Genomic DNA, 25,559 nt, shown 5'->3' with positions numbered 1-25,559 from the left:
AGTAAAATTGAAGCCAATGGGAATAAGTAGGAAAGCTCTCCACTGGTAGAGTTATACCTAGCACAAAGGGAGATGGTTGTGGTTGTTGGAGGCCAATCATCTCAACCCCAGGACATCGCTGCAGGAGTTCCTCAGGGCAATGTCCTAGGCCCAACCATCTTCAGCTGCTTCATCAATGACATTCCCTCCATCATAAGGCCGGATGTGGGGATGTTTGCTGATGACTGCACAGTGTTCAGTGCCATTCGCAACTCCTCAGATAATGAAGCAGTCCGTGCCCACATGCAGCAAGTCCTGGATGACATTCAGGCTTGGGCTGATAAGTGCCAAGTAACATTCGCGCCACACAAGTGCCAGGCAATGACTATCTCCAACAAGAGAGAGTCTAACCACCGCCCTTTGACACTCAACGGCATTACTATCACCGAATCCTCCACCATCAACATCCTGGAGGGTCACCATTGACCAGAAACGTAACTGGACCAGCCACATAAATACTGTGACTATATGAGCAGGTCAGATGCTGGGTATTCTGCGGCAAGTGTCTCACCTCCTGGCTCCCCAAAGCCTTTCCACCATCTACAAGGCGCAAGTCAGGAGTGTGATGGAATACTCTCCACTTGCCTGGATGAGTGCAGCTCCAACAACACTCAAGAAGCTCGACACCATCCAGGACAAAGCAGCCCGCTTGATTGGCACCCCATCCACCGCCTTAAACATTCACTCCCTCCACCACCAGCGCACCGTGGCTGCAGTGTGCACCATCTACAAGATGCACTGCAGCAACTCGACAAGGCTTCTTCGGCAGCACCTCCCAAACCCGCGACCTCTTACACCTAGAAGGACAAGGGCAGCAGGTGCATGGAAATATACCGCCGTTCCTTCATCGTCGCTGGTTCGATGTCCTGGAACTCCCGCCCTAACAGCACTGTGGGAGTACCTTCACCACACGGACTGCAGCGGTTCAAGGCGGCGGCTCACCGCCACCTTCTCGAGGGCAATTAGGGATGCACAATAAATGCTGGCCTTGCCAGTGATGCCCCCATCCCATGAACGAATAAAGAAAATGAGATGTAAGTATAGAGAAAGAAACAGAGCAAACAACAGAGAAGGAAATAGGGTGTATTAGAGCCAAATTAGATGCAGAAAGAAAAATAAAGAGTGGGAAAGAAAGACTGGATTAAGAGCGAGAGAAAAAAAGAGACAGACAGGAAGTCAGAATAAAAAATTTAAATTTAATAAACCTCCAGGAACAATTTACTACCTGCAGGAGTGAGACTCCCTCATTTCAATTGTTCCCTTTCTGCTGTGGCTCAGTGAGTAGCACACTCGCCTCCGAGTCAGAAGGTTGTGGGTTCAAGTCCCACTCCAGGGACTTGAGCACATAAATCTAGGCTGACACTCCAGTGCGATGCTGAGGGAGTGCTGCATTGCCGGAGGTGCAGCCTTTCGGATGAGACGTTAAACCGAGTTAAACTCAGGTGCACATCAAAGATCCAGTGGCACTATTTCGAAGAAGAGCAGGGGGGAGTTATCCCCAGTGTCCTGGGCCAATATTTATCCCTCAATCAACATAAACATAAACAGATTATCTGCTCATTATCACATTGCTGTTTGTGGGAGCTTGCTGTGCGCAAATTGGCTGCTGTGTTTCCCACATTTCAACAGTGGCTCCACTTCAAAAATACTTAATTGGCTGTAAAGCGCTTTGAGACGTCTGGTGGTCGTGAAAGGCACTATATAAATGCAAGTCGTTCTTTATTTCTGGGCCTCCGAGGTTGAGTGGCATTGCAGGGACTTGAATCTCGTCCTGACAAGGGTCCTTACATGGTGAAACACCAGCCCTAACTTTCTGCGGCAGGTTTAATTCGTATTTACTGCGCAAATGCAGCAACGTCTTGACACCCACGGGGAAGCTGAGGGGCGAGCTCCCGTTTTCGCGAGGCTAACGGCGGAGCAGCACAAATCGCCCAGCAACTTGTGGCGATTGGCCCCTCGCAGTGTAGCTCTCCCTCGTCACAGGTTGCTGGGTTATTTACGCGCTAATAACGGCGCGAGCATTCAGCTCACCGTTGCTTTCCCGGCAAGTTCTGGGCCATTATTATAAATAAACTTAATTTGTTTGCAATCAACGTCAATTTCCCAGTTCAAAAAGAATGATATGACTATTTCTGGAACTTCTTGCAGTGTTAATGCAAGCAGCCTTCTCCTGCCGATTAAAGTCTGTTAATAAATCCCTCGGTCACCAACTGAGCCACACTCTGCCATCACATCCCACTAAATTAGCTGTTGAAAGACCATAGCTACACGACAGGAAATTCCTCTTCACAGTAACTCCTTCTAACCGAGGCCAAGGTTGAAAACAGGCTGTCAGAGGCTTCGGATAGTTAAACAGAAGTGAATTACAATAGCTGTTCAACCTGCACCTTCTCAAATGGTGCGAGGCACAGGGCCATAGTTGTGGTAATACAAATACCTGTGCAAAAAAGAAAATCCCATTATGTAAATTCTAGCCGTGTCCATCTGTCACACTCCACCTTGGTCAGAAGGCTTCTAAACCAAACCTTCTATCCGTGAGTAGCTGTGCAGGCTTCTTTTCCAAATTACTTCTGCCACAAAAAAAAATCAGTTAACGGTGTATGATGGGGGGACGGACAGTAGGAAGTCTCTTGTCTAGGTAGCCATTGTAATGATATCAGCAAATAGTGATGATATTTGTCTGTGTTTGATTACTTATGCCTTACAGCATGTTTGTCTGTGTTTGATTGCTTGTGCCTGAGCAGCAGAGGTCATGTGACACAGACAAGCAGGCTGAGCTTTTTAGTTTCACTTTAGCTGCAGCTCAAGCATGGTGTGTCCTGAAAAGCTGTATGAATTCTTGAACAAACCTTAGATTAAAAGTTATTCTCTTTTATATAAATGCCTCATCGTTGAACCCACAAGGAAATCAATACATGGTGTCAGAAGTGGCTCGATTGAAAGAGATGAAGAGAAAAAATCGGAAGTTAGCAACTCGATGGGACAGTGAAAGGAGTTGTGACAAGTAAGCGAAATCAGCTCTCCACATATTAGCAAGCCAGAAGAGAAAATCGTTACTTACCTTGGAGAATAGCTAACGAAGTGAAAAATGGAAGGTTTACTCCCACCGGCGACGCTTCAGTTGTCAGGTAATGTGGCTGAAAATTGGAGAAGGTTCAAACAACGTTTAGAGTTGTATTTAGCGGCAACCGGAGCTGACGAGAAAAGTGATAAACAGAAATCGTCCGTGTTCTTACATGTAGTGGGTGATGCAGCGCTGGAGGTATATAATAATTTCATATTTGCCGTTGATGGAGACAAAATGAAGCTAGATAAAATAATGGAACAGTTTGAGGCCTACTGCATACCTAAACGCAACGTGACCTTTGAGAGGCACAAATTTTTCACGTGTACAGAAAATCGGCGAGACTAGTGATCAGTATGTGACTGAACTGAGAAACCGAAGCAAATCGTGTGAATTTGGGGGACTCACAGACTCGCTGATAAAAGACAGACTGGTGTGTGGTATTCCAGATAATGGTCTAAGGGAAAGACTGCTAAGAGAGCAAGATCTAGACCTGGGAAAAGCCATAGCACTGTGTAGGGCTACAGAGACTGTGAAGTTGCAGGCAAAGGAGCTGTTCAGTGACAGTAGCTGCAACGTGGATGCAGTGAGAAAGAACGGATACAAACCGTTTAACAAAGAGAGCGCCAATGTGAAAAAAGAGATGTGGCCAGCAAACGAAAATGAAAGGGACAATCGGAAGTCATGTAGTCGATGCGGTACACAGCATCCACCAAGAAAGTGTCCAGCATATGGTAAAACATGCAATAGATGCAACAAAAACAACCATTATGCCCGTTGCTGTGAGAACCAAGCGCAACAAAGCAAGGTCCATACAGTAGATGAAAGCGAGATAGAGGAATTCTATGTAGATGTGGTGTCTGAAAACAAAAAAGAAGAAAGAGACTGGATGTTGACACTAAAAGTGAACGACATACACATTCCATTTAAATTGGATACTGGAGCACAAGTTAATGTGATATCAGAGACCGATTTTAAGAGAATTAGACCCAGACCAAAGTTACATGGAATACAAGTGAAAGTGGCCGGATACTCAGGTACTGATATACCAGTGAAAGGAAAATGCATTGTCAAAGTAACACACAAGGACAGAGAGCACACGCTAGCATTAATCGTGGTGCCAAAGGATGTGCAAGCCATACTAGGTTTAATAGCCTGTGAGAGACTGAACCTGGTAAAGAGAGTCCTCGTTGTGGAAAGCGAAGGAGAGACAGTCTATGATGAACTCATGAAAGAGTACAAAGACCTATTTAAGGGTCTAGGCTGCATTCCAGGAGAACACACGATCAGAGTAGATAAAAGTATGACACCGGTCATACATCCATGCAGAAAAGTTCCGTTTGCTCTTCAAAAGCAACTGAAGGCAGAGTTGGACAGGATGGAAAGCCTGAATGTGATTCAGAAGATAGATGAGCCAACTGAGTGGGTGAGTTCCCTCGTCGTAGTGGACAAAAAGAATGGAAAGCTCAGAATTTGCCTGGATCCAAGAGATCTAAACAGAGCAATAAAGAGAGAGCACTTCAAGCTTCCTACACGTGAGGAAATCATGGCACAGTTTGCAAATGCAAAATATTTCAGCAAGTTAGATGCATCCTCAGGATTTTGGCAGATGAAGCTGGACGAAGCAAGTTCAAGACTGTGTACGTTCAACACTCTATATGGCAGATACAGATTCCTAAGGTTACCATTTGGCATTGCCTCAGCTCCTGAAGTGTATCACAAGACTATCCATATGATCTATGAGCACCTGGAGGGAGTTGATACATCAATGGATGATATCATAGTATGGGGAACCACGAGAACTGAGCATGACGAGAGACTGAAAAAAGTGCTGGAAGCAACAAGGAAAACAAACCTGAAGCTGAATAGAGAGAAATGCCAGCTCGGGGTGACAGAACTGACATTCGTGGGAGATATCCTTAGCAGTGAGGGCATCAGACAAGATCCCAGGAAGGTGTCCGCCATTGAGAATATGCCAAGGCCACAATGCAAAAAGGACGTGCAGAGGTTTAATGGAATGATCAACTACATGGGTAAATTCATACCCAACCTCTCAGAAAAAATAGCACCACTGAGAAGACTAACTGAAAAGAACATAGAATGGGAATGGAATCATGAGCATGAGAAGTCATGGAGCGATCTAAAGAAACTGCTCACAGAGGAACCAGTTCTGAGGTTTTATGACCCAGCGAGACCCATCAAGATATCATCAGATGCATCACAGAGTGGGCTCGGTGCCGTTCTTCTGCAACAATATGACTACTGGCAACCTATTGCATATGCATCGCGCTCAGTGACAGACGCGGAGACGCGATATGCTCAAATAGAAAAGGAGCTGCTCAGCATCACATACGCCTGTGAAAGATTTCACCAGTTTGTGGCAGGACAAGCAATCAGTGTAGAGACTGACCATAAGCCCTTGATTGCATTGTTCCAAAAGCCACTAAATAGCTGTCCGCTTAGAATACAAAGAATGATGATTAGGCTGCAACGCTATACACTGAATGTTGCGTACACACCGGGTAAGCTGATGTATACAGCAGACATGTTGTCCAGAGCTGTTGGCCCAAGTGAGCCCGCAAACACCAAAATGGATGAAAAAGTGAATGCCTACGTGGACATGATCACAAGTGCACTGCCCATAGCAGATGCAAAAATGGAGCTCATAAAGACTGAGACAAACAAAGATGAAACAATGAAATGACTGAAGAAAAGCACCTTGGATGGATGGCCCAACATAAAGCAAGACTGCTCACCTGACATAGCAGAGTACTGGAACTGCAGGGCGGAACTATCAGTGGTCGAAGACATCATCTACAAAGGAAGTAAAATAGTTATCCCAAAGAGCCTGAGAAAAGAGATGCTAAAAAAGATCCATGGAGGACATCTGGGAATCGAAAAGTGTAAGAAAAGAGCACGAGAGGTGATGTACTGGCCACGAATGAACCAAGATGTGACAAATGAGGTGTCAAACTGCACAATATGCCTGAAATATCGAGCAAGCAATCCAGTAGAACCACTAAAACCACACCCAGCGCCAGACAGACCTTACCAGAAGGTAGGCGCTGACCTATTCGTATGTCAAGGGAAGGACTATCTTGTCGTCACAGACTATTACTCCCTGTATCCAGAGGTTTGTAGACTGTACACCACCACTGCAGATGCTGTGATAACATGTATGAAAGCCATATTCTCCAGACATGGCGTGGCAAGCGAGGTCTTCACAGACAACGGACCCCAGTTTAACAATGCAAATTTCCGACACTTTGCCAAAGAATGGGACTTTGTCCACACAACGTCAAGTCCTCACTATCCACAGTCCAATGGACTAGTGGAAAAATCGGTCCAGACAGTGAAAAGACTGATGTACAAGGCAAAAGACAGTGGAACTGACTTCTACCAAAGCATGCTTGTATACCGCACAACGCCGCTCGAGTGTGGTATGTCACCAGCCCAACTCCTGATGGGACGTCGGCTAAGGTCAAACCTACCCATCCCGGAGAACCTCCTGAAAACAAAAGAGGGGGAGAAAGTGAGGAAGTTCAAAGAAAGAAAAGCAAAAGTACTATTATGACAGAGGAACACAAAACCTACCTGAACTCCACACTGGTGACCAAGTAAGGTTTAAAGACAAAACAAACACATGGACGGAGAAGGGAACTGTCCTGAGTGAAGTTCAACCAAGATCATACACCATTCAGACAGATGAGGGTGCTGTTCTGAGAAGAAATCGTCGAGATCTTCTCATGGAACCAGCCACAGCAGGTCAAGAGACTGATACTGTTGAACAACCTGATCACACAGCTGAGAACCAATCATCTGAGGCAACAACTCAGATTCAAGGACAATCAATCAGAAAATCCTCAAGACACATGAAGCCTCCTGAGAGACTCATTGAGCAAATTTAAGGGCTATTGTTATAGAAGGAAGTAATGTGATCTTATTCTTTCTTCAAGTTCTAGTGTATTGACATATTTCATGTGAACACACAAAGCAAGGGTAAAAAACTTTGATCATGATAATGATAATGTAAGTTCATTAAATGTTACAGTTAAAATGCAGATTAATACAAAGAAAACATGCTGTTAGTTAAAAGTAAAATACTTTTGTTTTAAGAAAGGGAGATGTAATGATATCAGCAAATAGTGATGATATTTGTCTGTGTTTGATTACTTATGCCTTACAGCATGTTTGTCTGTGTTTGATTGCTTGTGCCTGAGCAGCAGAGGTCATGTGACACAGACAAGCAGGCTGAGCTTTTTAGTTTCACTTTAGCTGCAGCTCAAGCATGGTGTGTCCTGAAAAGCTGTATGAATTCTTGAACAAACCTTAGATTAAAAGTTATTCTCTTTTATATAAATGTCTCATCATTGAACCCACAAGGAAATCAATACAGCCATGGCTCGATGGTAGCACCCTCGCCTTTGAGTCAGAAGCCCCAACTTCAGGGATTTGAGCACAAATTCTAGGCTGACACTCCCAGTGCGGTGCCGAGGGAGCGCTGCACTGTCGGAGGTGCCGTGTTTCGGATGAGACGTTAAGCCGAGGCCCCCGTCTGCCCCTCCCTCTCAGGTGGATGTAAAAGATCCTGTGGCACTATTTCCCTGGACCTCTCCCTGGTGCCCTGGCCAATATTTATCCCGCAACCAGCACCTAAAGACAGATTATCCAGTCTTTATAGCATTGCTGTTTGTGGGATCTTGCTGTGCACAGATTGGCTGCTGCACATCCTATATTACAACAGTGACTGCACTTCAAAAGTGCTTCATTGGCTGGCAAGCGCTTTGGGACATCCTGAGGTTGTGAAAGGCGCTATATAAATGCAAGTCTTTCGTTCTTGCATTCAAGTGGAGTTATAAGGCCTAGCTGTAACTGAATTGTGGTGCTAGCAAACAGCGAACAAAGCCAAGGTGTAACAGAAGCCATCTTTCAGTCAATAGGGACGACATGTCTTAGTTAAATGTTTTATGCAAACAAAGGAGAATATCAAAGGCTCCAACGCCAAATTGTTTAGAACTATCTTGAAATGGCCAAGCCAAGATGGCTAGAATTTTATATTTTCAAAATCAAGAGCATTGCTTTATTTTTTATTTAAATAACCTAGATGGAGGAACAAGTCAAGTCATCCGTGACAAAGTTCTAAGAGTTATGAGCAATGACCTACCGGACACCACCAAGGTTGATAAGAGAAGGAGCAAGACACAATGGCCGGAATTTTCCCCTAAAAAATGTGTGGGTTTGGAGCGTGGTGGCAGTTAAAGTGTTAAAAATGGGATTCCCAATCTGATCCCGCCTCCAACCCCGCCCACTTTGGGTTTTGCCGGAGGCGGGACAGGGGGACGGGCGACCAACCCGTTGGCAGGGGGCGGTGGCTTAATTTAAATATTGTAATGAGGCTGGAGGCCTCTTTTTCCCCGTCCATTTTGTGTTTAACTGCCTGTGGACGGGTTTCACACAATTCATGAGACCAGGCAGTTAAACAGAGGCGGGGACTGCTGCGTCCAGGAGGTAAGTGGCTTTATACCTACCTCCTGGATCCAGGGTCCCTGCCTAACCCACCCCCCGCGATCGAAGACCCCCCCCAAGTGACCTCCGATCACACCCCCAGCAAAGACCCCCCCCTGCCAACGATGATGATGAGGCCAGCCACGATCATCCTGTGGACTTCCCCGATCCTCAATCCTACCCCTGCTGATCCCTAGCCATCCCTCCCACCGATCCCTAGCTGACCGCCACCCCCCCCCCAAAACCCCGGCCAACCCCACACCCCCCGATCTCTGGCCCCACCAATCCTCAACCCCCCTCCCCCGATCCCCAACCCCCGCCAATCCTCTTCCCTCCTACCCCAATCCCCGACCCCCGCCAATCCTCTTCCCACCCCCTTCCTGATCCCCAACCCCGACCCCGGCTGATTGCCGACCCACCTCCAGCAATCCCTCCCCTGGACCAGCCCCTCGCTTCTGAGGCCTACCCGTCTGCAGCCAGCCAACCTCTCAATCTGGCTGGCTCCGGCCGGCAATCCGTGGCCTCGCATTCAAATCAGTCCCTGCCGTTAAAATCGGCAGGGCCTGTGGGTAACCCGGTCTCCCAGGTTTCCTGCCCGCCTCGGGCGCCCCCCACCCCAACTCGTTCTCCCTTGAGAAAATTCCGGCCAATAAGTTAGAAAGTAATGATTAGGCAATGTCAAACGCTGGTCTAATAGCCTGAGGATCACTGGAGGAAGGGAAGAAAAGGGATGTAAGGGGTTGCACAATTTTGAGGTCCTGGGAAAAAATGAAATAGAGTGGAAGAGAGTGCAATGATTTTGAGCAATGAAGAGATGGCCCTAGTTTGGTTAAGGGGGTGGTGCATTTACAAATGGTTGCTGTCAAACATCTAGAAGCATGAACAAAGATGGAGACATAAAATTGAAAAACGGACTCGTAATGACACAGTTAGGACCCCGATTTGCGTGGGAACGAGCCGACCTCCTGTTTCAGGCTGGGGTTTCAGCCAGTGGTAGGCCTCTGTGTAAGTCCCAGTGGGCCAGTCGTCGGGGTTACCGGGGTGGTAAGGCTAGCGACCCCATTTTTAGGCCCTCACTGCCCCGGTAACGCCAATTTTCCCAAGTGAAAATCGGGCCCTTGCAACATAAGAACATAAGAAACAGGAGCAGGAGTAGGCCATTCGGCCCCTCGAGCCTGCTCCGCCATTCAATAAGATCATGGCTGATCCGATCTTGGCCCCAACACCACTTTTCCACTCTCTCCCCATAGCCCTTGACTCCCTTGTAGTTCAAGGGCAGGATTTTCATTCAGGAGTCGGGTGGGAGACGGGACTACAACTTTCGGGGTTGTAGTCCCGCCTCCATTGAGATGCGACCAATCCACGCGATTTTAACTTGATTGACCTTGTTGAGCCCGCCCAGTGGGCTCAGCAGGCCATTTAAGGGCCATCCGGCAAAAGGTTTTGACAGATGAAATATCAGCGTTTCACAGCTGTTTGAAGCTGTCAAACACTGACAGTCTTACTTCTAACCTGAGTCCTTCTCCACAGATTCAGTTAGAAATCTCTCCTGCACAGAAAGCTGCAGGCTGTCACTTTTGACAGTTCGCAGCCATTCTGCTTTCTGTGCCGGTGAGATGAGGGACTCCCGAGACCTAAAGGAAGGAAGGCTGAAAAGGTAAGAAAAGGTCATTTAAACTTCTTTAATCACTTTAGACACACCAAACACACTTACCTTTGGACTCATGCACACATCACTCACCTGAACACCAACATCTCGACCCCTCCAAGTCCTTCAACCCGACGGCCTGCCTCCTCTAACTTGGCGTGGTTTGGAACCGTCGGGAATCCCACACTTCAACCTTAAAAATAGGGTTTAGGCTAAAAACTGTCTGTTAACTACCTGTTAACAGGCAGTTAATTGGCACTAATCCCCTTCCCGCCTCGGGTAGGCGGGACCCAGTGCGGGGCGGGAACCCGCCTCCTTTGAAACTGGCATGGAGGCGGGTTTGGGTGCGGGATGGGGTCGGGACCCCCTGATTTCAGGATTTTAACCCCCCCCCCACGCCTCCAATCCCGACTCCACGGCCCAATGAAAATCCTGCCCCAAATGTCTGTCAATCTCCGCCTTGAATATATTCAATGACTCCGCCTTCACAGCTCTCTGGGGAAGAGAATTCCAAAGATTTACGACCCTCTGAGAGAAGAAATTCCTCCTCATCTCCGTCTTAAATGGGTGGCCCCTTATTCTGAGACTATGCCCCCGAGTTCTAGAGTCCCTCCACGAGGGGAAACATCCTCTCAGCATCCACCCTGTCAATCCCCCTCAGAATCTTTTATGTTTCAATAAGATCCCCTCTCATTCTTCTAAACTCCAATGAGTATAGGCCCAACCTGCTCAACCTTTCGTCATATGTCAACACTTTGGAGCTGTCCATTGACGGAGCTTGTGGCCGATGTGGTTAAAGTTTGTGCTGACAGGAAAGGGCAGTGCGTTAGACTGAACGTCAGAACATTGCCACTTCAACACATTTTTTGCCTCGCTGGCCCTATCGAGCCGTCCAGCAGTTTATTAGCGACCCTGCTGTCCCATGACCTCACCCGCCTGTACCTTCAACCAGTGAGAAAGATTCAACAACAGTTTTTGATTCCAAAATAATAATTCTCTCGGTGAAGGTTAAGATTTGTGTGTGCAGTCGCTTGTTTTAAACGGCAATGCTTAAAATATTACTCCTATTAAATTTGAAATGGAAACCCTTAAGGAGGTCAGGGTCCAGCTAGTTCCCACCCACATAGGGTTTTAATATTTGGCAATCAGAGAGTGTGGTATGAGGTGTTTATAAAAACAGAAAGAGTTATAGCTATCTACCAAATTCTATTAAAATACATTAGCAGTTCTATGGTAAATAATAGAATTGATACTATCTGTTTTTATTCATTTTAGGAAATGTAAACTGCCTCTGAACCCCACACTCTGTTAGATATTGAGATCTACATGCTGATGAAAAGTTAGCAAAAACAGATTTTACAGAGTCAGCGAGGTCTTGTTAACTTCAGTGGAATTGCATTACAAAGCCAAGAATTTCCAAAGAGGGAGTCTCACCGTCACAATCCTTTTTAAAGAAGGAAGCTTCACTGCCTGAGCTCCTTTTATAGTCTTGCTATTCACATGAAGAAAGCTGCGATATATGAGCAAACATGGGAAAAGTCAGAATCAGTTCAAGGGACATTTGAAGTCGGTGAAACCATCCGCGGTTGAGACAGCAATGGGAGAGCCGTCAGCAGCAGCTGAGATGTCCTTGGGGCTGAGAAGGTGAAGGGGAGGTTTGACAGAGGGGCTCAAAATCATGAAGGGTTTCGATAGAGTAAATAAGAAGGAACTGTTTCCAGCGGCAGAAGGGTCGGTAACAGATTAAAGGCGAAAGAACCAGGGGGGAGATGAGGAGAATTTTTTTCAATGCAGCGTGTTGTGGTGATCTGGAACACGCTGCCTGAAAGGGCGGTGGAAGCAGATTCAAGAGTAACTTTCCAAAGGGAATTGGATAAATACTTGAAGGGGAACATTTTTCAGGGCTATGGGGAAAGAGCAGGGGGGAGTGGGGCTGATTGGACAGCTCTACCAAAGAATGGCCTCCTTCTGTGCTGTATCATTCTATGAATCTAAGTCCCAAAGAAGAACATTTGGCATGGGAAAAGAAAATTGCAAGTTTAAATGCCAGCAGAGGTTAGATGTACAGCAACATCACAATCAGACTCGATGGGCCAAATGATCTTCTGTGCTGTAATTTCATAAATGACAAGGGGACTGGAGCTATTCCACATTTCCAGGAACAACCAATGCCAACAAAGGAGATACGAGTCCAGATAATTCTAAAATTCCACAAGGAAGGACTTTCTTTCTTTCTTTCCATCTTTCTTTCTTTCTTTCAATCTTTCTTTCTTTCTTTCTATCTTTCTTTCTTTCTTTCTTTCTATCTTTCTTTCTTCCTTTCTTTTTTTCTTTCTTTTTCCTTCCTTTTGGAAGTTCCGTTGGGCTTTAGCCACAGACTGTATCCTAAACATGGCTTCAAAGATGATAGGGCTGAGGGACCAAAATTTGCCCAAGATACACCAAGCAAACATGGAGCAATTAAACAGGTGGATCAATAGCAGCAACATCTCATTAGTTTAGTACTGCAAGATATGCAATCAACCACACAACTTAACACTGTGACCTGCTAATCATTCCTGGATCGCAATCCTAGAAATGACTTGTTTAGCTTTCCCAATCCGATTCCCTCTCACAAATAGGGGAAATCTTCCCGAATGGTCACGACAAGGTCAGATCAGATCTGGAGAAGCAATGGTGACTTTTTACAGTGCAGAGGAAAGGTGGAATACTTCCGGTGTAACTATGAGGTTCCTTAATCCCTCAAATCAAAAGAAAACAAGTGAAACATTTTTTTGTCAAGATGGTTCAAGCAAGGTATTAACACTCAATAAAATCCCGACATCAGCACACATGTTCAGGATTATGCTTCATCCTCCTCTGGCTTCTTTCCTTTCGTGCGTCTGTATCTCATCAAATGGATAAAATACTGCCCTGGCCTGATGCTGCTACTTGTCTGGCTCTTTATATTTCTTACTCACGTTTCACAAATTGCTCGTCCAGACGAGTGAACAATCGCACCAGGTGGACAGGATTGCTGATCTCATCACTAACTAATGAGCAAGAGGACCACAGGGAGGAGAAAGGATTGTGAAGCATCACTGTTGCATTCTGTGCTGACTCTTTAGCTCGATAACAACAACAACTTGAATTTATATAGCACCTTTAACGTAGTAAAACATCCCAAGGCGCTTCACAGGAGCGATTATCAAACCAAATTTGACAGCGAGCCACGTAAGCCAGGTGACATTAGGACAGGTGACCAAAAGCTTGGTCAAAGAGGTAGGTTTTAAGGAACGTCTTAAAGGAGGAAAGAGAGATAGTGAGGCGGAGAGGTTTAGGGAGGGAATTCCAGAGCTTAGGGCCTTGACAGCTGAAGGCACGGCTGCCAATGGTGGAGCAATTAAAATCGGGGATGTGCAAGAGACCAGAATTGAAGGAGCGCAGAGATCTCGCAGGGATGTAGGGATAAAATCAAGTTGCAGTTTCAGCAGGTTTGATGATCCTGACATAAATAAGGAGGTTCATCTTAAGCACTATCAAGACCTGCAGTCTATTTTTTTTAGTCATCCAGGGGTCTGACAGGTATTGAAATCCAACACCCTGTTTAGGAGTCTCCAAACTGTGGACCCGCCTGGCTCAGTTAGCAGGCCACTTTGTCTGCCGCACCTGACTCAGTTCCAATCTTGTGACACAGGTGTGTCATCTTGGAGCCACCTCAGCCCCACCTTATTATTGCCCTGGTAATACACTCGTCAGGGGTGGAATTAGTTTTGGATGGTAGCGCAAAGCGGGTGATGGTGAATTAGCAGCCCGTTTATACATTCAAAAGAAAAGCGTACAGAGTTTTTTTTTATTCGTTCCTGGGATGTGGGCGTCACTGGCAAGGCCGGCATTTATTGCCCATCCCTAATTGCCCTTGAGAAGGTGGTGGTGAGCTGCCTTCTTGAACCGCTGCAGTCCGTGTGGTGATGGTATTCCCACAGTGCAGTTAGGCAGGGAGTTCCAGGATTTTGACCCAGCGACGAAGGATCGGCCGATATACTTCCAAGTGAGGATGGTGTGTGACTTGGAGGGGAACTTGGAGGTGGTGGTGTTCCCATGCACCTGCTGCCCTTGTCCTTCTAGGTGGAAGAGGTCGCAGGTTTGGGAGGTGCTGCCGAAGAAGGCTTGGCGAGTTGCTGCAGTGCATCTTGTAGATGGTACACACTGCAGCCACGGTACGCTGGTGATGGAGGGAGTGAATGTTTAAGGTGGTGGATGGGGTACCAATCAAGCGGGCTGCTTTGTGCTGGATGGTGTCGAGCTTCTTGAGTGTTGTTGGAGCTGCACTCATCCAGGCAAGTGGAGTGTATTCCATCACACTCCTTACTTGTAAAACGGGTGCCGATTCGTTATCGCCCATTTTGCCCTACTGGCCGAGATGAATTTCACCCCCGTCACCTTGCTCAGAACAGCCAGCTCAGACAAATCGTTCCAGTGCTGCTGAGGATGGATTCCGCATGGAGTAGGCCACCGTTCTCCAATTCATTGATCAGCTTGTACAGAGATGGATTTTCTCTATAGCCGGCCAAGCAAAGCTACAAGACTCAGTGCCTGGGTGAAATATGTTTGTTAGAGCGTTGAATGATCTAATGGCAAATGGCCCCCCAACCAGATCAGCTACCCGCTGTCCCAGCATGGATTAGAGGCTTGTAAAAAGATGCTTGTATAAGTAACTAGCTGGGGGGCCCGGCGTTGCCAAGGCTTTTTTGTAAAATGGCAGTTTAAAGGATTAGGCCCCACCCACCCTGTAGGATTGGTCAACCATCAAGTCAATCAATGCTAATGAGTGGATTCCCCCGTAGGATTGGTCAACCATCAGGTTTTTGAATGTTTTTTGTATACTGTCCGAACAATTTTTGTCTGACCAAAAAGTAAATATGCCTATGACACTCCCCTAATCATAAGCTTTCTTTTGATATAACATATGTGTAGGTACGCTCTATAACTTTTGAGTGTATAGCAGACATACACACAGACAGACAGACACGCAGACAGACAGACGGATGGATCCTTTTCTATATATAGATAAACAAAGGATAAAAAAAATATTTTAATTGTCTTTGTTGCAAACTAATGACCTAATTTCAAACCAAATTTTCAATATTCAGCCCCTTAATTTGATACTTTTTCAATGCCGTTCTCTTTTGGCAAGTGATTAAAGATGACATTTTCTCTCTTGTCTCTTGCATCTGGGACTCCTGACCTCATCCTCTCATGGCTCAGCAATATTCTGTCAACAAAGACAGATGATTTCCCTGGAAAGTCAAGATAAGAATTTGCCAGATTAATCGTAAAAATGTGAAGGAGCTGAGCGGCTAGGCGTCTATGTACAATGTACCTTTTATGTGTTCGTCCCTCACTGAACTCATTTGGAGATTAATTTGAGAAACTGGATAACTTTGAAGTCCCTTTACTCTCAACAATGCACCATGTTTAGGATACGGTCTGTGTTAAAGCCCAACAGAACTTCCAAAAGGAAGAAAAAAGAAAGAAAAGAAAAGGAAGATAGAAAGATGGAAAAAAGAAAGAAAGATGGAAAGAAAGATGGAAAGAAAGAAAGATGGAAAGAAAGAAAGAAATACACACATTTATATAGCGCCTTTTAGTCCCCACTACTTACACTGTCTATGCAGAGAGCCACCTGTATCGGGCAAATGGTGTTCATTAGTTTCCATTACCAGAGGCGTCAATTGCAGAGGCGCCGACTATTTTGGCCAGCTCAATTACTTACTCTGTACTTTTTCATCTAAAAAGTTCTGCGGATTTCAGGCAAAGTCAAGTCTTCATCAGCTGTTTGCCACTGGTTAAAGTGTGATGACCTTAGTCAACAATTAGAGGCAGCGAAATTTCCTGTTCTTTTAAAATACGTTGGTTACTTCCCTTTTTGGTTTTACTGCCCACCACACATAGCGCGCAAATCCCTTTAACACCAGTGAGCCCGCTATAAATGGTGAGGACTGTACCCACATTTTCTGGGACCACCTGCCCGAACCAAGTCACCGCAACATTATTGGGGCTTAAATTCTGCAGGACAATTGGACAGTCCTTTTTGCTGTGTTGCCAATGCAAACTGCCCGAGTGCAGCAGTGCATTGATTGTCCCAGCACTTCTGCCCCAGCTCATTTGAATAATTATGCATAACTGCATAAATGGCGCCTTGCCATTGAGGAGGGAGCTGGCCCAATGCAGCAAGCAGAGGTTCCAGCCATCAAAGACAAGTTTGATGAAAGTGTGCGCATATGAGGGCAAATATTTGTTTCCGCTTTATCAAGCTTCAAAATCAATTTTCAGATATTGGCCAAGGTGGAGGCAGAGGAGGAGGTAAGATGTAGAGAAGTTATGCTGAATCTTTATAAAGCACTGGTTAGGCCACAACTGGAGTATTGCGTCCAGTTCTGATCACCACACTTTAGGAAGGATGTGAAGGCCCTTGAGAGGGTGCAGAGGAGATTTACCAGAATGGTTCCGGGGGTGGGGGATCTTAGCTACAAGGACAGGTTGGAGAAGCTGGATTTGTTTTCATTAGAGCAAAGGGGGTTGAGGGGTGATTTGATAGAGGTGTACAAGATTATGACAGGTTTGGATAGGCTAGACGGGGAAAGGCTGTTCCCACTAGTTGATGGTACAAGGACTAGGGGACACAGATTTAAGGCTTTGGGCAAGAGATACAGGGGGGAGGATGTGAGGAAAAACTTTTTTACGCAGCGAGTGGTAAGAAAGAAAGAAAGAAAGATTGAAAGGAAGAAAGAAAGAAAGAAAGATGGAAAGAAAGATAGAAAGAAGGAAAGAAAGAAAGAATGGAAAGAAAGAAAGAAATACTCACATTTATATAGCAGCGAGTGGTGAGGGCATGAAACTCGCTGCCGACGGAAGTGGTGGAAGTGGAGACAATCAGTGTTTTCAATGGGTGACTGGATAGGCACTTGAGGGAAATAAACTTGCAGGGCTACGGGGATAGAGCGGGTGAATGGGGCTGACTGGATTGCTCTACGGAGAGCTGGCACGGACTCGATGGGCCGAATGGCCTCCTTCTGTGCCGTTATGACGCTATGGGTGAAAAATTGCTTTGCGCCTCCCGTTAGCACCCTAATGGGGCACAAAGCAACTCGCGCCCGGGCGCGAAATTGACCAGACATTTTGCGGCGGCGCTAAACACTACCGCCACGATCTCCTGCGCGCGCAGATCGTGACATCAGTCGAGCGTGCAACGCCCTAGTAGCACCCCGGACCGGATATTGAGTAGCGCCCCCTGCCTTTCCGCCTGCCGCTAGCAACGACAGGTTGAAGGGAACGTTTTACAGTCGGGAAGGGACTGGGGGAGCGTTATTTAAAGGCAGTCACTTCCTGACTTTTTTTGTCGGCGACATTTTTGCACCAATCATTCTGAGAGAGAGAGGGAGAGAGACTTCTGGAGAAGGAGTTTTGGGTACTGAGCTGCACTTTGCAGGTTCATTTTGATTTGACCTTCCTTGCATCGATTTAGAAGAGACTATGGGGTCTGCACTCTGAGCTCTTTCCCTGGGCCTCTCCATTGTTCTTTCCAGCAGATTTGATGTACAGGTCTCTCCAGGCTGAGATTCAAGGCTGCAATGAGCAGGATGTGGCTGGAGAGCAAGATCGACCCTCCCCTTTAAGAACTGGCCGGCGCCAGTGTGTCTGTGTTCCATTGCTAACTGACATCACATGAGCTTCGCCAGCGCTCTGAGGTAGCGCCTCGCTCCTCGGTGTTAGCGCCTTAAGAGAGGTGTGTAGCGCCTGATTTAACGCTCAAATCACCTCCAGGGGCAACAGAAGCCAAGTTTGCAGTTGGAGGCGATAATTAGCGCCAGGCGCTAAACTTTGCGCCCCAAACGGGGCAATACCGAATTTCTCCCCCATAGGGGGAGAAATGACTCTATGGGGGAGAAATTCTGTATCGCCCCATTATCAGCATTGAATCTCGGCCTGGAGAGACCTGTACATCAAATCTGCTGGAAAGAACAATGGAGAGGCCCAGGGAAAGAGCTCAGGGTGCAGCCCCCACAGTCTCTTCTAAATCGATGCAAACAAGATCAACTCAAAATCAACCTGCATGGTGCTGCTCAGTACCCAAAACTCCTTCACACAGCGTTGAATCTCTCCAGAAGTCTCTCTCTCTCTCTCTCAGAATGCGTGGTGCAAAAATGTCACCGACAAAAAAAGGCAGGAAGCGGTCGCCTTTAAATAGCGCTCCCCTAGTCCATTTCTGACAGCAAAACGCTCCCCTCAACCTGTTGTTGCTAGCGGCAGGCGGTAAGGTAGGGGGCGCCACTCAATTTGCGGTCCGGGGCACTAACGGGGCGTTGCGCACTCGATTGACGTCACAATTTGCCGACGCAGGAGATCGTGGCGGTAGTGTTTAGCGCCGCCGCAAACTGTCCAGCTAATTTCGCAAGCGGCGCAAACATCGCTGCGCCCGGGCGCTAGTTACTTTGCGCCCCATTAGCGCCCTCTTAAGGCGCTAACGGGAGGCGCAAACAACTGAATTTTTCCCCCTGTCAGCCTTAAATAAAGTGAAAGTAAAGCAAGGCCGGAATGTTCATGCAGCCGTGCGTGCGGGATTGGAGGTGGGCTGGGAGTAAAATTCGCAATAAATGGGAGCGTGTCGGGACCCCGCCATCAGCCCGCCTCCTCGCGCCTTTAACTTGGCCGTGTTTGCCGTCGTGGCACGGACCCGAACACCAGAGGTGGGCGACCTAATTTAGATCATTATTACCTTGTTGTCAGACACTTAACAGTGGTTTTAACCAGACCGTTTGAATTTCACTGCTTGACCACGGGAATCACGCAGCTCGGGAACCACATCTGTCAACCTGAGGCGCAAGTTCAGTGGCCATTGAGCGAGATCATTACTGCAGAGCGTGGAAAGCACAATAAATAATGACACATGACACCTGCTTACTTGCCGAAGGGAAAGGCTCTTGCCGAGCATTTTCAGCACCGACAGCACCTACAGTCTGTAAGTCTTTTCTGCCAATTTGGAAGTCACTCTCACCGCATTGCTACTACCTATCACACCATTGACAGATTGCTTCTCTGATCTCTACTTGACCGGCCATCTATTACATCAGCATGGGTGCCATTTATACTGTCTCACCTTGGTCCTCAGAATCGGACCAGGATGAGCCCCAACACCAGCAGCACCAGGCACACCAGCAGCAGCAACAACGCCACCAACCTTCTCCTCAATGACCTGATGCCCCACAGGACAGAGGCCATCAGTGCAGGGCTGCACCGTGCCGGAGGCAATACCCCCAACACAGGGTATACAGGCAGAGGATGAGCTTCCTCAACATGACTGAGCAGCAGTGCCAAAGGAGGCTGAGGCTATCGTGCCAGGTCATCGCAGACATTTGCAGCTTGCTGGAGCAAGACCGGCAGCCCAGAGGAGCGGGTGGACCCGCCTTACCAGTGGCTGTCAAAGTCACCAGTGCCCTCAACTTCTTTGCCTCAGGCTCCTCCCGGGGATCTGCAGCAGACATTTGCGGCATCTCGCAGTCAGATGCATCACACAGGTCACCGATGCCCTCTTTGACAAGTCAGCCAATTATATCAACTTTGCCAACTGATGATGCCAGTGTTACTGAGTGGCCGTTGGGCTTTGCCACTCTGGCTGGCTTCCCACAGGTGCAGGGCATCATCGACTGCACACATGTGGCCATTAGGACACCCCATCATCACCCAGGAGTGTTTGTGAACCGCAAGGGCTTCCCCTCCCTCAATGTGCAGCTGGTCTGCAACCATAGGAAGATCATTTTGCAAGTGTGTGCCAAATTCCCTGGCAGCTGTCATGACTCTTTCGTCCTGCGCCAGTCCACCCTCCCTCAGCTCTTCAGTCCGCCAAACAGACTTTCCGGCTGGCTGCTTGGAGACCAGGGCTATCCACTGAAGACGTGACTCATGTGACCCTTGAGGAGGCCAAGCACTGAGGCCAAGCAGAGATACAATGAAAGTCACATTTCCACCAAATGTGTCATAGAGCAAACAATAGGCATGCTGAAAATGCGCTTCAGATGCCTTGACAGATCTGGAGGAGCCCTTCAGTATGCACCAGCCAGGGTCTCCAGAATTGTGGTCTGCTGCGCCCTGTGCAACCGAATTTTTCACCCATAGTGCAGCAACGAGGATTAGCGCTGAATGAGGAGCAAGGCACTGAGTGCACAGCCTCTTCAGAGGAGCAGGAGGAGGAGCATCAGCTGGAAGACAAGGAGGAGCAGGAGGAACCTGAGGTCCAAATGCCAGCAGCCCCTGAGCACATTGCTGTCCGCGAGGCTAGGGATGGCCTCATCATGGCCAGATTGACCTAACTTCCTGCATTACACCCATACAGCTGCCACGTACTGTGTCAGGTTCCCTCCCCCACCCCCCCAACAACACCATAAAGCATCCCTACAATGGCCAAGCCCTTCCTTTCACACTGACCGCCATTGCTGGAGGTAACATTATGTCTCACCATTCACTGCAACCCGCTAAGCCACTTCCAAAGTAATAGACAAAAATGGGCATGAAAGTGGTAAAAATAACTAGTTTTATATGTGTCATAACAGTAACGGAACCCTAACAAAAACACTTTTTTAAACACCCATGTGCTTACACTCGTGCATCTACTACTGTGTCATTTTGCGTTTATGCGTGCTTCTACGAGGTGCAACCCCTGTGGCTTTAGCAGAGGTAGAGGCAGGCTACTCACTTCCCTGCTGTGACTTCGTAGAGACTTTTGGACGTCCTCTGGGTTTTGGAGCCTGTGATGGTCCCGCCAAAGTCGGCTTCTCCTGCGACTGTGCAGGGACAGACTCGGCCATCACGATCCGAGGAGGCTCTGACTGAGGGGGAGGCAACGGGGGAGAAGTGTGAGTGCTTTTAGAGGAGACCCCACTTCTCTCTCCCCTCTCATGGATCACCCACACTTCCCTGTTAGCAAGGAACTGAAGAGCACCTTGCTGCACATCAGTGGGGCCATGAGGACCCACGCCTACACTGACATCCCTCCTAGAGAGGAGGTCTATGAGCCTCTGCCATCTATGCTCTATAGAGACCCATCTTCTCCATAGAGACCATGTGCTCCTGTGAGTGGCGCATTAGCTGCTCCATGCAGCTGGCCATCCTATCCATGGAGGAGCCTACCGTCGCCATCGCCTGTGACACGGTGGTGCTCATGTTGCAGATGGACTCCTCCATTCTCTGAACATTTGCAGACATTGCGGCCGCAAAACCTGCCAGAGCCTCCTGCACTTCTTGCTGCAGCTCCAGGATCGCCCTCTTTCTCGATGGCCCCCGAGGCTCAGCGTCTGCATGCAGCTGAGCAGAGCTGGGAGCGTCCTGCGTCCTCCGGCGAGGAGTCTCCACTGCTGTCCCTGTCTCCACCATCTGCTCTTGCTCACTTGTGACTTGTGAGTCAAATGGACTCCTTGTGTGGTGTTACTTGGTATGATTGCATTAGGATGAGGGTGAATGTGAGGGCTGGTTAGTCAGATGGGAATGTGAGTATGTAGATAGAGAGAGAGGGATGGGTGGAGGTACAAGGTAAGTTGGTGTGAGTAATGAGCAGGAGTAGGGTAGGGAAGGCAGAGCGATGGGGATGTGATGAGAGGCAGAGCAAGATGAAGGTGAGTGTGGCTTTGTACTCACCTTTCCTGATCGCATGAGATCATTGAAGCGCTTCTGGCACTGCACCCAGGTCCACTTCACCACATTCCTGCTTTGACCTCCTCTGCAATTTGGAGCCAGGCTCTTTTAGTCTCCCGCCCATCAGCAGGGAAGAGGACCTCCCTGCGTACGTTGACTCCATCCACAAGAATATGTAGGGAGTCATTTGAAAACCTGGGTGCAGCCCTCTGTCTCTGTGAAGCCATCACTGCAAGATTGAGCAATAAGCAGGTGGCAACCGAGGATTCCACTCTACTGTGGTTGACACGGCCCTTGACCGTGTCCGTTCTATTTCCCGCACTTCTTCTCTCACCCCTTCCCCTCCCTCCCAGAATCACGATAGGGTTCCCCTTGTTCTCACCTTTCACCCCACCAGCCTCCACATTCAACAGATCATTCTCCGCCATTTCCGCCACCTCCAACGTGATCCCACCACCAAACACATGTTCCCCTCACCTCCCCTTTCAGCATTCCGAAGGGACCGCTCCCTCCGCGACACCCTGGTCTGTTGTGTATGTACCTTTTGTGGTAAACCACTTTTATCGTTACACTATAGTTATCACTGTTGTATTGTTATCACCGTTATCACTGTTGTATCACGATACGAGGTCGCCTCTTGTCGCGCTGTTATACCTGGGCTGACCACCTCCGACTCCGCCCATGGCTCCACCTACCTGCCCAGGTATAAAGGTAGTCGACTGGCTGGTATTCCTCCTTGTTGGACCCGATCACCCACGAGGGTGGGCTCTGTTATTTAGTCAATAAAAACCTTTAGTTACGTTCCTAACTCGTCGCTTTTTATTGGACGAATTGATAGGTATATCAATTTTATTGACTAAATTTTAAAGATGTCTACTACTGGCCAGCCAGAAGCCCTCCCAGAAGCACAGCCACAGCAGCTTTCAGACACCGGGCTACACCAGCCACACCAGCCGGCTTGGCTGCAAGCCCTCAAACCACCGTACCTGGATCTAAACCCACAGGCAGCAAACTCAGCCCTCAACTTCAAACACTGGCTGGACTGCTTCGAATCCTACCTGGAAGAATCCGGCGCCCCGCAGAGATCCAAACTAAGACTTCTGAACGCCCAAGCGAGCCCGAGAGTATACGCACTCATCCAGGATACGACTACATACGAGGCCGCTATCAACCTACTGAAACAGCAGTACCGCAGCCCGGTAAATTACATGTACACCAGGCACCTCCTAAGATCCCGCCCGCAACAGCCAGGAGAGTCTGTAGCTGAATTTTTACGGGCGCTAAGAGCACTCGGCAGGAACTGTGACTTTAAAGCGGTGACGGCTGTTGAAAATACGGAAGATAATATCCGCGATGCCTTTGTGAAAGGCCTACGGTCCGACTACTCACGGCAAAGACTGCTTGAAGCTAAAGACCTCGACCTGGACAAAGCTGAAGCCCTCGCTCTCTCCCTGGAGGTGGCCCATCAGGACCAGGAGGCGTTTTCCAGGTACTGCTCGCGACCCTGGGACTCGGGCCCGACCCCTACCGCAATACCCTTCGCAGCGCCACCCCCGGGACCTACCTCAGCGTCGGCGTCCCGGACCCGACCGGGCCCGCCACCCCCGGTACCGGCTCCGACATCGGGCACCCGCGATCGGGCCACCGGCTGCTTCTTTTGCGGCCAGGAGAAGCACCCGAGGTCGCGCTGCCCAGCCAGGAACTCTACCTGCGCAACCTGCAGGAAGAAAGGCCACTTCTCTAAGGCCTGCAGGAGCGGATCTTCAGAGGCCAGCAGTGCCTCATGCGAACTGTGGGGGCGGCCATCTTCTTTCACGGCAACTGAGGCCAGTATCCCCACACGTGAGTCATGGGGGCGGCCATCTTTGATCAAGGCAACCGACCCCAATAGTGCCTCATGTGAGTTATGGGGGCAGCCATCTTCTCCGCCATTTTGTCCTACCTCGTGGGAGACGCCATTTTACCCACCACGCCCGACTGCCACCGGGCCCCCGGACCCGACGACCGCCTCGCCCGCAGACGACAACGACTCGCTTACCTACACACTAGCCTCCGTCACTCTGGATCAAGCCCGCCCACACCACCTGTCCAAGTCGATGATGGACATCAAAGTAAACGGCCACGCCACGACCTGCCTGTTCGACAGCGGAAGCACGGAGAGCTTCATCCACCCAGACACGGTGAGCCACTACTCCCTCCCTGTCCTGCCAACGCGCAACCGAATCTCGATGGCATCGAGGTCCCACGCCACGGACATTAGCGGCTACTGTGCTGTGACCTTGTCGGTTAAGGGTACAGAGTATAAAAACTTTAAACTCCTCGTCCTCCCCCAGCTCTGCGCTGCCGTCCTACTAGGGCTGGACTTCCAATCCCACCTCCAAAGTGTAACCCTAGCATACGGTGGACCCCTCCCCCCACTCACAGTCGACAACCAGCGAAGGTTAAACCGCCCACCGCGTAACACCTGCAGCCTATCCACCCTCAAGGTGCCGCCACCTTCCCTGTTCGCTAACCTCACCCCCGACTGCAAACCCGTCGCTACCAAGAGCAGGCGGTACAGCGCTGGGGACAGAGCTTTCATTAGCTCTGAGGTGCAGCGTCTCCTGAAGGAGGGCATCATCGAGGGGAGCAACAGCCCCTGGCGTGCCCAGGTCGTGGTCGTTAAGACCGGCGATAAAAATCGCCTGGTCATCGACTACAGCCAGACCATAAACAGATACACCCAGCTGGACGCATACCCCCTTCCCCGCATATCTGACATGGTCAATCAGATTGCACAATACCGCGTATTCTCGACCATCGACCTTAAGTCGGCCTACCACCAACTCCCTATCCACCCCGAGGACCGCCAGTACACCGCCTTCGAGGCGAATGGGCGCCTATACCACTTCCTTAGGGTCCCCTTCGGTGTCACCAACGGGGTCTCGGTCTTCCAAAGGGAGACGGACCGGATGGTTGACCAGAACGGACTGCAGGCCACATTCCCCTACCTAGATAACGTCACCATCTGCGGCCGCGACCGGCAGGACCACGACGTGAATCTGGAGAAATTCCTCCGTACAGCCCAACGGCTGAACCTCACCTACAATAAGGAGAAATGTGTGTTTAACACCTCGCGCCTTGCCATCCTTGGCTGTGTAGTAGAGAACGGACTCATCGGCCCCGACCCCGAAAGAATGCACCCCCTCATGGAGCTACCCCTCCCCCACTGCCCTAAGGCACTTAAGAGAACCCTGGGGCTCTTCGCCTACTATGCCCAATGGGTGCCCAATTATGCGGACAAAGCCAGACCCCTCATGAAGTCCACATCCTTCCCCCTTACGGAGGAAGCGTGCGCAGCCTTCTCCCTCATTAAGGGAGACATTGCCAAGGCCACTATGCACGCAGTGGATGAGTCCATCCCCTTCCAAGTCGAGAGCGATGCATCCGACTTCGCCCTAGCCGCCACCCTTAACCAGGAGGGGAGACCGGTGGCCTTCTTCTCAAGGACCCTACAGGGCCCTGAGATCCGACACTCGTCGGTTGAGAAGGAGGCCCAGGCGATTGTGGAGGCGGTACGACGCTGGAGGCACTACCTGGCAGGCAAACGATTTACCCTCCTTACCGACCAACGTTCGGTCGCTTTTATGTTTAATA

This window comes from Somniosus microcephalus, chromosome 11 (genome assembly GCF_052327205.1).
Source record: "Somniosus microcephalus isolate GS21.2 chromosome 11, FLI_Smic_1.0, whole genome shotgun sequence".
Taxonomy (NCBI): Eukaryota; Metazoa; Chordata; class Chondrichthyes; order Squaliformes; family Somniosidae; genus Somniosus; species Somniosus microcephalus.
This window is presented reverse-complemented; position numbering follows the sequence as displayed.